At 40.1% G+C, this 15500-nt stretch overlaps 1 pseudogene; it reads right to left on the bottom strand.

Moving 5' to 3' along the window:
• Positions 1-4156: 4156 nt before the first annotated feature.
• On the bottom strand, positions 4157-5214 carry LOC140820413 (uncharacterized; annotated as a pseudogene).
• Positions 5215-15500: the final 10286 nt, after the last annotated feature.

Below are 15500 nucleotides of genomic sequence, written 5' to 3' on the forward strand. Positions count from 1 at the left end.
CCTAACCATTTTTATCCCTCACCTTACCACCGAAATCTGAGAGCATTTCAGAGGAAAAAAATTGTGAGGTAGCCAAGGGTAAACAAAAGAGAAAAAGAGAAAGCGAAGCACTCTGTGTCCTCCGCGCCGCGTCGTCGCTTCGTTTGTTTTTCGTTAAAAACAAACGAGGCATGTCTATATCTCTTTCACTCTTCAATCAAGCCATAGTATTATTTTAAAACACATCAAACTCACGGATTTATTGCATGAAAACCAAAATACTTGCGGGACATTTTCGAAAATGCATGTACAGAATTTTATGGTTCATGCGCGCCTTCACGGTTTGCTGGTTTTGTGTGGTTTCAGGTGATGGCTCGTGTCGAGGCTCCCAAGTCTGCCCCTAGGCATGTACTAGGATGTATTAGGATCACATTATTCCAATATTCGAGCCCCATACACGCTAGAAATTTAGAAATGACAGAAACTCCCCTCCAATGCCTCATGTGTTCGATTTTCTCATGTTTGCTGTCAAAAGAAGATGTTGCTGATCTCGGCTGCCCCAGGGGCTATAGCCATTGTTAGAAAATCTCCCTGTTATGTCTAAGACGAGACCAATTTGGCCATTCGAGGCTTGATCCAAGATGGAATCGGTTTTTAAATCAAAACAAGAACAGTCCCCTTCGGCCCTTCATTTTTCCTGCATGTGTACTTTCAAGTATTTAGTGTGGTGTAGATCTTGGTTGGCTTTTTAGCCCTTAGACAAAGTTCATACCATATCTTTTGATGTCTAGATCATGTCATGGTCAATGAGATGGCCACTGGAATTACACGAGACAACAAAGGAAGCAATACACCCCACGAACGCAAGGGCGCCTCTCGGGTGGGATTTTTCGGGTGATTCATGGTGTGGTTTGGATTGTGGCTGGCCTAGGGCCCTTAGCCATGGTTCAAACCATTCCCTAGGATGTTGGGAAGAGGCTCTGGTTGGTGGTTTGAGCCACAATGGCCAATAGTCTCAAAAACAACGCAAGGACACGAAAGCGCTGCTGTTGTATTTTGTGGACAGCAAGTGGTGCTTCGGTTCAGAGGGCCGTTTGAGTTCTTGGTTGGCTTTTAGCCTATGGCCTTGGACTGGACAGTACCTCATCGAGTTAGGAAGGTCATGTTTTTGACCGTTTGTGATTCGGTCAAGTTTATAGGTCGTACGAGAAATTACGGTGTGATGTGCCAAATTGACTCCGGAAAGAGCGTTTCATGTTTTGACCTCCATTCACCAAAATTTCGACTTGTATCATTTTAGGAGCATTATTTTATCATTTCAGGTGTATTTCAAACATGGCTAAATGATGGTTCGGTGTTGGTTCGGGTTGGCACGGAGTCATGATTAAATACTAAGTCATTGGACGTGATTGTCTCGTTTTTGGAGTCAATTACAAAGTTTGGTCAAGTTAAATCATTTGCATATTTTTCATGTTATATTTAGGTCGCAGCGAGCCTGGGAACGATCCAACCCATGTGGTAAAATATTACAGGCTATTTAATTAGGCCATTTAATTATGTTACGTGCATAAAAATATAAATATTCATTTTTTAGATTTTTGCGATATTACTTGTGGCCATTTCACTATCATGGGATTATTTTATCACCGGTGGTCACTTACCGGTTAAGTTTAGTTCCACCTAGTATACTGTGGCGTTACTCTGATCAGACGATTATTACTTCACCCGGTGGTCACTAACCGGTTCAGTTCAGTTCAGTTCATGGGCCACTAGCGAAGAGCATAATCTCAACTGAAAATTATGATATGCCATTTTATTTCAGGGCTCTCTCGAGCAAACATTTTACGTAAAATTTTCAGTTCAGTTATGCACGTATTATAATTACTCATGTCATGATATTTACACGTTATTCCAGTCTCATGATAATTTCATTTTGCATGAAATTTTACTATATTTACTTGTTATTTATGATGTATGCATGCTGAATCTTTAGACTCACTAGACTTGATTGTTGTAGGTACTGATGAGGTCGGGATCGAGGGCGGGGACTAGTGAGCCATCTTGGGTCAGCAGTAGTGGAACCTGAGGACCTCTTTTTCAGCATTTACCATTTTTATGCTAAAACATTTTACCTTTTGTTGGATTATTTTTAAATTGTTATTTTGCAAACAATTATTACTTTCGCTTCTATTTCGAATATTTAAACATTGAATCTTTTTATCAGTTTATTTATTTAAAGAGGCATTTTAATTAGTTAAAGAGAAAATTTTAAATTTTTCCACAAATTTTCAAACACGAATTTTCGGGCATTTATACGCGCCCTTCACAATTTTCATGATCCCGTTCTCGATACGAGTTTTGCACCGATGTCATCCAATTGCCCCAAGGACAAAAGATTTTTCGTCAGTCCTTTCACTTATCGTACCTCCTGTATGGTGCGAATGGTGCCATCGAACATTTTTATTTTGATAGTACCGACCCCAGCGATTTCCAAGATATGATCGTTTCCCATGAATACAGATCCTCCTGAGACTGGTTCATAATGATCAAACCATTCTCTCCGAGACGTCATGTGCCACGTCGCTCCCGAATCCATAATCCATGTGTCACAAAATTTGTGTCTGCCTTCTGCAACAGTTGCTGCTTCGCTGAATAATATTTCACCACCGCCTGAAGTATTGACCACATTTCCTTGAGACCTTTTATCGATACTCGTACACTCTTTCTCGAAGTGCCATTTACCGCCACATTTAAAGTAGTAAATATTTTTCTTCTTACTTCTCGACTTTGATCTACCTCGTCTTTGACTCCCACTGGAATCATGGTCCATAAATCTTCCTCTTATCATCGGCAAAGCCTATGCCTGCTTCGAAGTTACCAACATATCTTCCTTATTCTTGCGCCGACTTTCTTCTTCGAGAACTGCAGTTAAGACATCGTCGAATCTTAGAAAGCCCATAAGAATATTGTTGGTTATGTTGATGATAAGTTGATCATATGAATCTGGTAGACTTTGAAGTAGAAGCTCCACACGTTCATTTTCCCCTATTTTATGCCCCATTCAAGTATGTTGGGCAAATAAAGTATTTAGTGTGTTGATATGGTCGGTCATCGATGAAGATTCCGCCATCCGAAGAGTATAAAGCCTTCTCTTTAGGAAAATCATGTTGTATAGTGACTTGACCTCGTACATCTTTGTCAGAGTATCCCAGATAACTTTGGCTGTTTGTATCTCAGAGATACTTAACAATACTTCGACCGCTATAGCCAAGTGTAAATTGGCAACGGCATTATCATTCATCTCATTCCACTTTCCATCATCTGTAATCTCCACCGGTCTATCTCCAATAGCTGACAAGCAATTCTCCTTTCTTAAAACTGCTTGTATCTTTATTTTCCACAAGATAAAATTGCTTCCGTTGAATTTTGCTATCTCGTACCTGTCCGTCATTATGTCTACAACGATTTGGTAGACTGGACAAAATAATCCCGCTTTAAAAAAAAATCTCAAAAAAATATTTTCTGATGTGGAAGATCAGTCTAGGCTGCAACCATAGAGCATACTCAGAATTTTAAGAAAATTTTAAACTAAGGCTCTGATACCACTTGTTGGTCCCACGTGCGGACTTTGAGAAAATAAAACCCAAAAATAAATAATAAACTGGACACCGAGATTTACGTGGAAAACCCCTAAAAATGATTAGGGTAAAAACCACGGGCAAGATGAAAAGAATTCCACTATAATATTTTGTGGTGTACAACTCACTCACTGTGTTTCCAAAGAGAACACACACTCTCTTAATATAGGATAACAAACACCTCACAAATATTATAAAATTAAGCACTCAAATGCTTATAAGATGAGAGAAACTCGAAAAAGGGATGATTTCAGAATGAAGGGGGAGCTATATTTATAGAGCCCCTTGTCCGTTTGAATACGCGTTAAATACGCGTATTCATATTTCCGTCTGAATGTTTGAATGCCAACCGCGTGTCTTCTCATTTATTCCCACGTGACTTTTCCTTTTGTCAAATTTGTTTGCTGCAATTAATGCCCAATTGCCGACATCTTGCTCTAGTTATCTCCTTCAGTTTTTCATACGGCTCTAAAACACTATATCTTTGCATTGCGGATTGCATTGGCTCAACAAGAACCTCCCATGACTCATTCAGCTGATCAAGCTTTGGAATTCCATGTAACGCACTTATGTAAGCAAGAAGAGAATGTCCTAATCCCACACCCATGTTCCTTAGGATATGCAACTTGATGTGCATTGTAGTTTCCAATAGCTCCAGAAAAATTTCCGAAAATGTAAATTCGACATAATTCCTTCTGTTCCATGCTCAATATATAAGCAAAAACTGCTATTTCCTTTCCTAATGGTGTAGGTGAAGCTGGTTGTCCACGGGTCCAAGAAAGCATGAGAATAGATGAGATGGCCAAGTTACTTATTGCTTCGACCAACTTGTCCAATACAGGGAATACAATTTTGTTCAGAGATTTTTTCAGTATCAATGCATGAGCAAGATTTTTAATATCCTCAGATGTGCATGCAAAATGGGAAAACCCTAGCACCTTAGCAATCTCTGGTTGTGATTGGCATCTTTGTTTCAGAAGTATTAAATAGCCTTCACATCATGGTTTGTCACTTTCTCAATTTTCTTTTCTTGCAAGGCATAATCCAGGTTAAATTTATCGATCAAGTTTCGGAGAAAAGATTCTGCTTCTTCAGAGAACCTAGGAACCTCAACCTTCTTCAACTAAATCGATCAACTATAAATAGTCTCTGGTTTCAACGGTCACATTGAATGCATTTAATGATTAATATCCGTTGAATCGTCATTTAGTTCAAGCTGATGACTTTATATGACAGTGCTACGAAGTATCAGACTGTTCTGCTCTATATGACAGTTGGTACGAACTGTCAGTCTGTCGGCTGATACTACAACTGATGACATGGCTAACTGATCAGGAGTCAACTGTTCAAAAGATCATTTCAGTTGGACATCATCAGTTCTAACTGATGTCGTTACAGTTAAGGATACATCAATTGATAAGGATTTTATCAGTTCAGTTAAGTGAAGTATTGAGTTCTAATTACCAATTCGTCTTAGTGTCATCGGTTTTAAATTTCTTTCAGTTACAATTTGTCCGATCAATTTGGTTCTTCAGTTCTCTTGCGAATTAAATTTTCAAACTCTGAAATTTATGTTCCAACACCAACTCACCGTCATCTCGTACTCGATCTAGGCATGAACAACCTCCTCCAAATGAAAATGTAGGGAACTTGACTCTGGAGCAGTTAGGTCAATTTATTACTAAAATTATAGAAGACGCAATGAAGAATAATAATGAATCCACATTTTTCGAAGATCATGATAAGCGGCAAGAACATGATGAGAATGCCGAGGGTCATCAGAGTTGGGACGAATGTTTGCATCCCCTGCCAAGTGGAGAGAATCCTCAGATGGAAGAGATGTGGAAAGATGTAAGAATGTTGATGCACTGGTTGGGGAACAAGGCTTCAACGCCAAAAAGAGAGTCATTTTTCCCATGTCATCCTAGAAGAAATTTTCCCATGCGATTTTAGAATAAGATCTTCCCCCAATTTTTAGACAATCAACCGTACGAGAGTACGATAGACGTACCAACCCTAAGGAACACTTGGGAAGATTTGATAATGTGGAGTCGAACTTGGATGCAGTTAGGTGCAGGGTGTTCCTCGGTATATTGGTGAAATCAGCTCAACAATGGTTTAATACGCTACAACTCAGCTCCATAAGGTTTTTTGAGGATTTTTCTATGGCTTTTCTTGCACTGATTTTCTATGGTCTCAGGTTGGTTCGAGTCGGGAGGGTAGTTTGGTCATTTATTTAACCAAAAACGCGAAAACGGTAGTAAATGAGCCATCTGGTAAGTGAATTAAGCCGTTTTTGAAACGTATGTCCTAAGACTGAATTTCCAGCAAGTTATTGAATATATTTTGGGTGTTTTAAAAGTTTGAAATCGAGTCGTGTCTTTGAGTCAAAGTTTAAGGTCATCCGAGTACGTATTGAATCGTGAGCGGTCTGTTCGAGGAAAATCGAAGGCGGTTTGAAACTCCCTAAAACAATTCTACATCATGAAAAATGTTATTTTTAGAAGTTTTAAAGTGTATGCATGATAGATGCTATTTTTAAAAATTTTAAAGTGTTGGCACGTATATGCTATTTTAGCAATCTCGACGTATATGAATGATATAAAGCATGTTTTTGGAAATTTTAAAGAATATGTGTGGGGACCCGGACGCTAATCAATTCTTAATCGTCATCAGGATCAATTTACTAATCAAGTAATTAGGGTCATAAATTTTTTTTTTAATGCGGAATGTAGTGAGATCAAACTAATATACAACTAAGTATAAAATAAGTTACAAGTCCTGTACAGTCTACAAATCAGTAAAACTAAGGTTTAATATCTAATTATAAGTGTCAAAACCCTATATACATCAAAGTCCGAAGTCACCACTCTATGACGATCTCTCCTCATCTCCTGGACCCTGATCATGTCCCACCTGTTGTCATGTACACATACAAACAAGACAACAGCCGGATAATTCCGGTGAGAATATAATCCCAGCATTAATCAACGAAACATGCAATCATATGATAAACATAAAAGCATTGATAGATAACAGCAATATAAATCAAAAGCTGAAATATAATCAATATCAAACTGTCGACAATGCTCGTGACTCCACGACTCAGACTAGACTCAATCCTAGTCTGGGGATCCCGGTTTCCAGATGTGGGTATTCCTATATCGACCAACAGTAATAGAAAAGACTCTATTTCTATACACGTCGATATAACCAAACATCCAGTGTCCTGACCTAACCGTCATGGACTGTGGCCCTATCACCAATATCCTATCTTGTGACATCGTGCAATGTGCCTGTGGCGATCCCGCCACTATCAGGCACCTCTGTCGCAAGATTTCTATAATATCTTGTGACATCGTGCAATGTGCCCGTGGCGATCCCGCCACTATCAGGCACTTCTGTCACAAGATTACTCGTCGAGACTCGTCTAACATATGCTCTCTATAAATCCATAGAACAAGCATATCAAATCAAGTCAATGCAAATAATAAAAAATAGTATGTGATTTAGGGAAACTCAAGTCCAAACCGACTCAAGTCGATCTCCCAATACCACATTGACTTATACCTTTCGTTGTAGTCTCAGTCTGAAACAATATCAGTTCTAAACTCAAGACTGTCTCCGTAAATCTGAAACGACATATCGAGAATCATAATATCAATATTCCATTCCCAATTCAACACTGAATCTGATTAATCCGGATTTAATTCAAATCACGGCATAACGACACCATCTCAATATCCCCGTCAATACCATATCAACAGACATCAATTACAAATCATAACTCATATCCGATATAATCTGTCATTCATTCATAATCCGAATATGTCTGATTTCCACTAAATATAATCAGAAAATCATAACAATTCCATAATCAGTCCGTTTCTGAATCTGACTTCGATTCTATGATGTCTAACATGACAAGAACATTATATATGAATCCTATTCAATTCTGACAATAACATAATTTCAAAGCATGTCAAAACGTAGTAAAACTTACGTCCAGTTATAGCCTGCGTTGATAGGAACACAGTACCGAAGTCGGATTCAAAATCTAACGTATGAATTTGATGAATTGCATTCTGATATATACGTATATATATATATATATACATATATATACATATATATCATGCATGATTCAGCAACGTGGCCCATTCCTTCGCAAAACACGTCTCGCGCATATGCGCGACCTATATTGGCCCATATTCACGAGGCCTACTGGTCTCGGCAACAATTTCCTCGGCAGCTCGGGCATATGCGCGACGCCTTCCGCGCATATGCGCGAGGCTCTCTGGAAATGCACTTGAACCATCGCACAGCTCGCGCATATGCGTGCACACCCACCACGCATATGTGCGAGACCCTCTGTCCGTTTCGTGCTTGTGCGCGCATCACGTCGCGCATGTGCGCAAGAGGTACTGTCCTCGCACATACCTTATTACACGTTATCTCAAATCGTGTCTCGGTTGGCCCTTTCATAATCACATTAAATTATAATTCAATAATCGTTAATTAACAGCGATTAACTTTCGGGCATTACATTTCTCCCCCCCTAAGATATGATTTCGTCCTCGAAATCACAGGTAATCAAATCATATCATTAAAAAGGAATGTAATTAAAATCGAATAAAAATTTACATCAGTGAAACAATGCTGGGAATTCTTGTCTCATATCTGATTCAGTCTCCCAAGTGGCTTCTTCGATTCCATGACGAGTCCATTGAACTTTCACAATAGGAATCGTCTTTGTGGGCTGTTTTTCTTTACGATCGATAATCCGAATCGGTTTCTCGACATAACTCAATGTCTTATCCAGCTCAGTCTTGTCTGGCTGAATAACGTGAGAATCATCAGGGAGATCCTTCCGCAGCATAGATACATGAAAGACGTTATGTATCCCAGATAATGAAGGCGGCAAGGCGAGTCGATAGGCACGATCTCCTATCTTTTCGAGAATCTCATATGGACCAAGATATCGTGGAGACAATTTCCCTTTCTTCCCAATTCTAACCACACCTCTGAATGGAGAAATCTTCAAAAACACTCGATCTCCAGTCTCAAATACCAACGGTCGGCGTCGAACATTGGCATACTTGGCCTGTCGGTCCTGAGCTGCCTTCATTTTCTTCTGAATCAATTTCACTTTTTCCGTCATATCTCTGATTATATCAGGTCCAGTCTCAGGAAATTCAGAGATATCATCACAATATAATGGGGATCTGCATTTCTTTCAGTACAAAGCCTCGAATGGAGCCATCTCAATACTCGTCTGATAGCTACTGTTGTACGAAAAATCACAAAGAGGCAATGCATCTTCCCAGTTAGTGCTAAAATCAAGCACTACAGCTCTCAGCATATCTTCCAATGTCTGGATCGTACGCTCTGACTGTCCGTCAGTCTGTGGATGATATGCGGTACTCAGATGTAACTTCGTACCGAGAGCTTGCTGCAGGCTCTGCCAGAAGTGCGAAGTAAACCGAGGATCACGGTCTGATACAATCGACTTCGGCACTCCGTGCAATCTAACAACTTCTTTGACGTAAATCTCAGCCATTTGGTCATATCTATAGGTCATCTTGTATTGAATAAAGCATGCAGATTTGGTCAATCGATCAATCACGACCCAAATCGCATCAGAACCTCGGGAGGAACGTGGCAACTGTGTCACAAAATCCATGGAAATGTGATCTCATTTCCATTCAGGAATCGACAAACTCTGTAACAATCCTCCTGGTCATTTTCCTGCCACCAGGATGAATGCTACAATGACTGTTGTGCACTTCTGTCGGTATTCGCTGTCTTAAATCCGAAACATTCGGCACAAAAAGACGATTATTCACATACAAAATACTATTTTGAACCTGATATTCCGATCGATGTCCAGCTATGACCATAGCAATCGACTTCTGTATATTCTGATCAACTTTCTGAGCTGCTTTAATTCTCAAAATCAGCTCTGGTTCAGCTTGAATAGTATATAATCTCATAGGTCTCCCATCTGTCTCAATTACTATTCCAGACAAACATCAGTCTTCAATCAAATTCGAAACACCCATAGTCGATAAGGATAAAAAACATACCTTTCAACTCAGTGCATCAGCTGCTGCATTGGATTTTCCTGGGTATTATTTGATTTCACAATCGAAATCTTTAAGCAAATCAAGCCATCTTCGCTGCCTCATATTCAATTCGGACTGTGAAAACAGATATTTCAAACTTTTGTGATCAGAATAGATCTCAAACTTCTCACCGTACAAATAATATCGCCATATCTTCAATGCAAAGACGATGGCTGCCAATTCAAGATCATGAATTGGATAACGAGATTCATGGGGTTTCAGCTGTCTCGAGGCATAAGCAATCACATGCCCCCGCTGCATCAAAACACAACCCAATCCGCGGTGAGATGCATCACAATACACAACAAAATCACCAGTACCTGACGGGATAGTCAACACTGGAGCACTGGTCAATCTCTTCTTCAATTCGAGAAAACTGGTCTCACATTCCTCACACCAAACAAATGGAGCATTCTTCTGAGTCAACTGTGTAATCGGTTTGGCAATACTCGAAAAATCTTTAATGAATCGGCGATAATATCCTGCCAAACCCATAAAGCTGCGTATCTCTGGTACAGATGTCGGTCTCGGCCAAGAAATCACCGCCTCAACCTTACTGGGATCAACGGATATCCCGTCTCCGGATATAATATGCCCCAGAAATACCACCTGTTTCAACCAGAACTCGCATTTCGACAGTTTAACATACAATTTCTCCGCCCTCAAAATTCTCAACACAGTTCTTAAATGCTCAGCATGCTCCATCATATTCTTTGAATAGATCAAAATAGCATCGATGAAAATAATCACAAAATCATCGAGATATTTCTGAAAGACACGGTTCATTAATCTCATAAATACCGCTGGTGCATTCGTCAAACCAAATGGCATGACAATAAATTCATAGTGTCCATACCTGGTTCTGAATGTTGTCTTTGAGATATCAGAATCCCTGACTCTCAGTTGATGGTATCCAGATCTCAGATCGATCTTGGAATACACCGAAGAACCTTGAAACTGATCAAATAAATCATCAATACGAGGCAATGGGTATTTATTCTTTACCGTTGCCTTGTTCAGTTGCCGGTAGTCGATACAAAGTCTCATCGACCCATCTTTCTTCTTCACAAACAGTACTGGAGCGCCCCAAGGAGAAACACTCGGTCTGATATACCCCTTGACCAGTAAATCCTCCAACTGTTCTTTCAACTCTTTCACCTCGATCGGTGCCATCCTGTACGGAGCCCTCGAAATTTGAACTGTTCCTGGCATCAACTCAATGCTGAAGTCTATCTCTCTCATCGGAGGCAATCCAAGAATCTCATCTGGAAAGACATCAGCAAACTCGCACACCACTGGCAAGTCCGCCAATGATGGGCTCGACTTCAGTAAATCAACTGAATATACCAGGAATCCATCCGCTCCTTCCTGCAATAATCGAGTCATTTTTATCGCAGATATCAAAGGAATTCTAGCTCGAGAACCCTTACCGTAAAATTTCCACTTCTCAGCCATTTCAGGTCTGAACCGAACAATCTTGTGGAAACAATCGAATGTGGCTCTGTAGTTGGTCAACATATCGATACCGATAATACAATCAAAATCAGATAAACCAAGCACAATACAATCTAACTCAATCGTATGCCCATCGTACTGCAGTATACAAGATTTCACAGACTTCACCGATATTAAACATGTCCCTAATGGGGAAGAAACAGACACTACCGCAGACAATGACTCAATAGGTAATGCACGACTCAATGCAAACCTCTCAGAAATAAAAGTATGCGATGCACCAGTATCAATCAATACGTATGCAGGATAACCAGAAATAAAACAGTTACCTGCCACAACATCATCAGGTGCATCATGTGCCTGCTCCTCGGTCAAAGAAAAAACTCGGGCCTGCTGTCTAGGAGGCTGGCTCACTGTCAGGCTTCCTCCTGGCCTCTGCTGTGACTGGGTAGACGGTGCTGGCTAGAAAGAATGAACAGCTGATGGTCGTCTACCTGTCTGAGCCACTGATCCAGATGACTCAGCTGCCTGGGATCCCTGGGCACTTCTCTGTGGACACACTCGGGCAAAGTGTCCTTGTTGTTTGCAGATACGGCAGCTGCCAAACACTCCTCGGCACTGCTCAGTGGGATGCTTCCCTCCACAAGTATTGCAAATAGTTCCAGTATAGCTCTGGCTCTGTCGAGGACTCCGAGAGCTAGAAGAACTGCTTCCGGACTTCTTGAACTACTTCCCTTTAGCCTTCAAGAAATCCTTCTTCCTGCTACTGCTGCTGCCACCTTCAAATCGAGGAGGTGGTTGTTGTGGTCCCGGTGCTGGAAGCACAAACGAAGCTCCTCTCTGTCTCATCAGACCGGATTCGGCTCCCTTGGTTCTGTTCAAGGCGTCGGTAAAATTGTTCGGTCTCCCAGTGTTTACCAACGTAAATATTTCCGGATTTAGGCCATTTATGAACTGATCAGTGACGGCCTCATCATGTTCGGCTACGTGATGGTCAAATCGCAACAGTGAAGAGAACTTGGCCACATATTCTTCAATGTTAAGATGGCCCTGTCTCAAATAAGCAAATTCGGCTCCCTTGTCCTTCCTGTATGACACTGGAAAGAACCTCTGATAAAATTCAGTTCTAAACACATTCCAGGTAATAATTGTACCTCGGTGTTCCAATGCCCGTTTTGTTGTGATCCACCAGTTTTTAGCAACATTGTGTAACTGGTGTCCTATCAATTTCACCCTCCGCTCGTCAATATACTCTAGAGACTCAAACATCATTTCAATATCGTCCAACCAACTCTCACACTCCACGGAATTCTCCGTACCCTTCAAAGTCGGTGGATGGAAAGACTGAAACCTTTTTAACAATGTCTCCATTGGAGTGGCTGTCACATCCATTGGAGGATTTGAAGTGCTACCATGTTCTGGTACTCTTCTCGGAGACATATCTGATAATTAAATGGATTAGTAACTCAATTACAACAGATCAGTTTCAATCCTCCTCGGATCATCTTACAGCTGATCCATTCTAGATAATACACAATACAATTTCCAAATCAGATAATTCAGGTAAACATGTATTATAGCAATAAATCATGCTAGCAATCAAAAGTAGGAAAGAAAACCTCAATCTACCCCGCTCACTAGCTCCTATCTCAGTCTGAAGGATATATTGCTCTGATACCACCTGTTGTGGGGACCCGGACGCTAATCAATTCTTAATCGTCATCAGGATCAATTTACTAATCAAGTAATTAGGGTCATAAAAAAATTTTTTTAAACATGCGGAATGTAGTGAGATCAAACTAATATACAACTCAGTATAAAATAAGGTACAAGTCCTGTACAGTCTACAAACCAGTAAAACTAAGGTTTAATATCTAATTATCAAGTGTCAAAACCCTATATACATCAAAGTCCGAAGTCTCCACTCTATCACGATCTCTCCTCATCTCCTGGACCTTGATCTTGTCCCACCTGTTGTCATGTACACATACAAACAAGACAACAGCCGGATAATTCTGGTGAGAATATAATCACAGTATAAATCAACAAAACATGCAATCATATGATAAACATAAAAGCATTGATAGATAACAGCAATATATATCAAAAGCTGAAATATAATCAATATCAAACTGTCGACAATGCTCGTGACTCCACGACTCAGACTAGACTCAATCCTAGTCTAGGGATCCCAGTTTCCAGATGTGGGTATTCCTATATCGACCAACAGTAATAGAAAAGACTCCAGTTCTATCCACGTCGATATAACCAAACATCCAGTGTCCTGACCTAACCGTCATGGACTGTGGCCCTATCGCCAATATCCTATCTTGTGACATCGTGCAATGTGCCCGTGGCGATCCCGCCACTATCAAGCACCTCTGTCCCAAGATTTCTATACTATTTTTTGACATCGTGCAATGTGCCCGTGGCGATCCCGCCACTATCAGGCACTTCTGTCACAAGATTACTCGTCGAGACTCGTCTAACACATGCTCTCTATAAATCTATAGAACAAGCATATCAAATCAAGTCAATGCAAATAATAAAAAATAGTATGTGATTTAGGGAAACTTAAGTCCAAACCGACTCAAGTCGATCTCCCAATACCACATTGACTTATACCTTTCGTTTGTAGTCTCAGTCTGAAGCAATATCAGTTCTGAACTCAAGACTGTCTCCGTAAATCTGAAACGACATATCGAGAATCATAATATCAATATTCCATTCCCAATTCAACACTGCATCTGATTAATCCGGATTTAATTCAAATCACGGCATAACGACACCATCTCAATATCTCCGTCAATACCATATCAACATACATCAATTACAAATCATAACTCATATCCGATATAATCTTCCATTCATTCATAATCCAAATATGTCCGATTTCCACCAAATATAATCAGAAAATCATAACAATTCCACAATCAGTCTGTTTCTCAATATGACTTCGATTCTATGATGTCTAACATGACAAGAACATCATATATGAATCCTATTCAATTCTGACAATAGCATAATTTCAAAGCATGTCAAAACGTAGTAAAACTTACGTCCAGTTATAGCCTGCGTTGATAGGAACACAGTACCGAATTCGGATTCAAAATCTAACGGACGGATTTTCCACACTTTCCTCGAAGCTTTTCTCGATTTCTCACAATGAATTTGATGAAATGCATTCTGATATAAACGTGTATATATATATATATATATATATATATATATATATATATATATATATATATCATGCATGATTCTCCAACGTGGCCCATTCCTTCGCAAAACACGTCTCGCGCATATGCGCGACCTATATTGGTGCATATGCGCGAGACCTACTGGCCTCGGAAACAATTTTCTCGGCAGCTCGCGCATATGCGCGACGCCTTCCGCGCATATGCGCGAGGCTCTCTGGAAATGCACTTGAACCATCGCACAGCTCGCGCATATGCGCGCACACCCACCGCGCATATGCGCGAGACCCTCTGTCAATTTCGCGCTTGTGCGCGCATCACGTCGCGCATGTGCGCGAGAGGTACTGTCCTCGCACATACCTTATTACACGTTATCTCAAATCGTGTCTCGGTTGGCCCTTTCATAATCACATTAAATTATAATTCAATAATCGTTAATTAACAGCGATTAACTTTCGGGCATTACAATATGGAAATTCATGAATGATTTATGAAATGAAAAAGTAAAGGAAATTTATTTTTAGGAATGTGAATTGATCGTGACGAAAAAGATATAAGGGATTTGTAGAAAACGGGAACGGTGAACTTGCGATGAAAAGGGAGTGAACCGTCGAACACGGGGGCGGGAATCTCAATGATAATAGATCCGTTAAAAAAGTGAACTATGAAGTTATTTTTATGCTATTCGGTGGGATCGTCGAAGAAGTGAGCGTTGAACCCGGCGGCCTAGTACTATGGTTTATAGATTGATCAATCGAATGAATTTTTTCACTTTCTAGGATCGGACTTCACCTAAAAATGATGATTTTAAATGGAATATCTACACATGATTTCAAATTTTGCATATTTTGAAGGTTTCATGATTGCATGGAAAATCTATTTTTAGTAAAAGTAATTTTTTTTGTATGCGAGTGTATATCTACGTATTTGTTATATTAGCTTTTAGCATACTGAGTCATTAGACTCACTAGGTTTGAATTTTTGCAGGTAATGATGATGTTGAGTCATGAGGTAAGGACTATCGAGTCACCCAGGAGGCGCAGTGCATACCCGATGACCTAGAAATTCCGCATATGTTAAACACTTTTGATGATTTTATGGATTAT

The sequence above is a fragment of the Primulina eburnea genome, unplaced genomic scaffold (genome assembly GCF_022965805.1).
Source record: "Primulina eburnea isolate SZY01 unplaced genomic scaffold, ASM2296580v1 ctg1038_ERROPOS4800000, whole genome shotgun sequence".
Classification (NCBI taxonomy): Eukaryota; Viridiplantae; Streptophyta; class Magnoliopsida; order Lamiales; family Gesneriaceae; genus Primulina; species Primulina eburnea.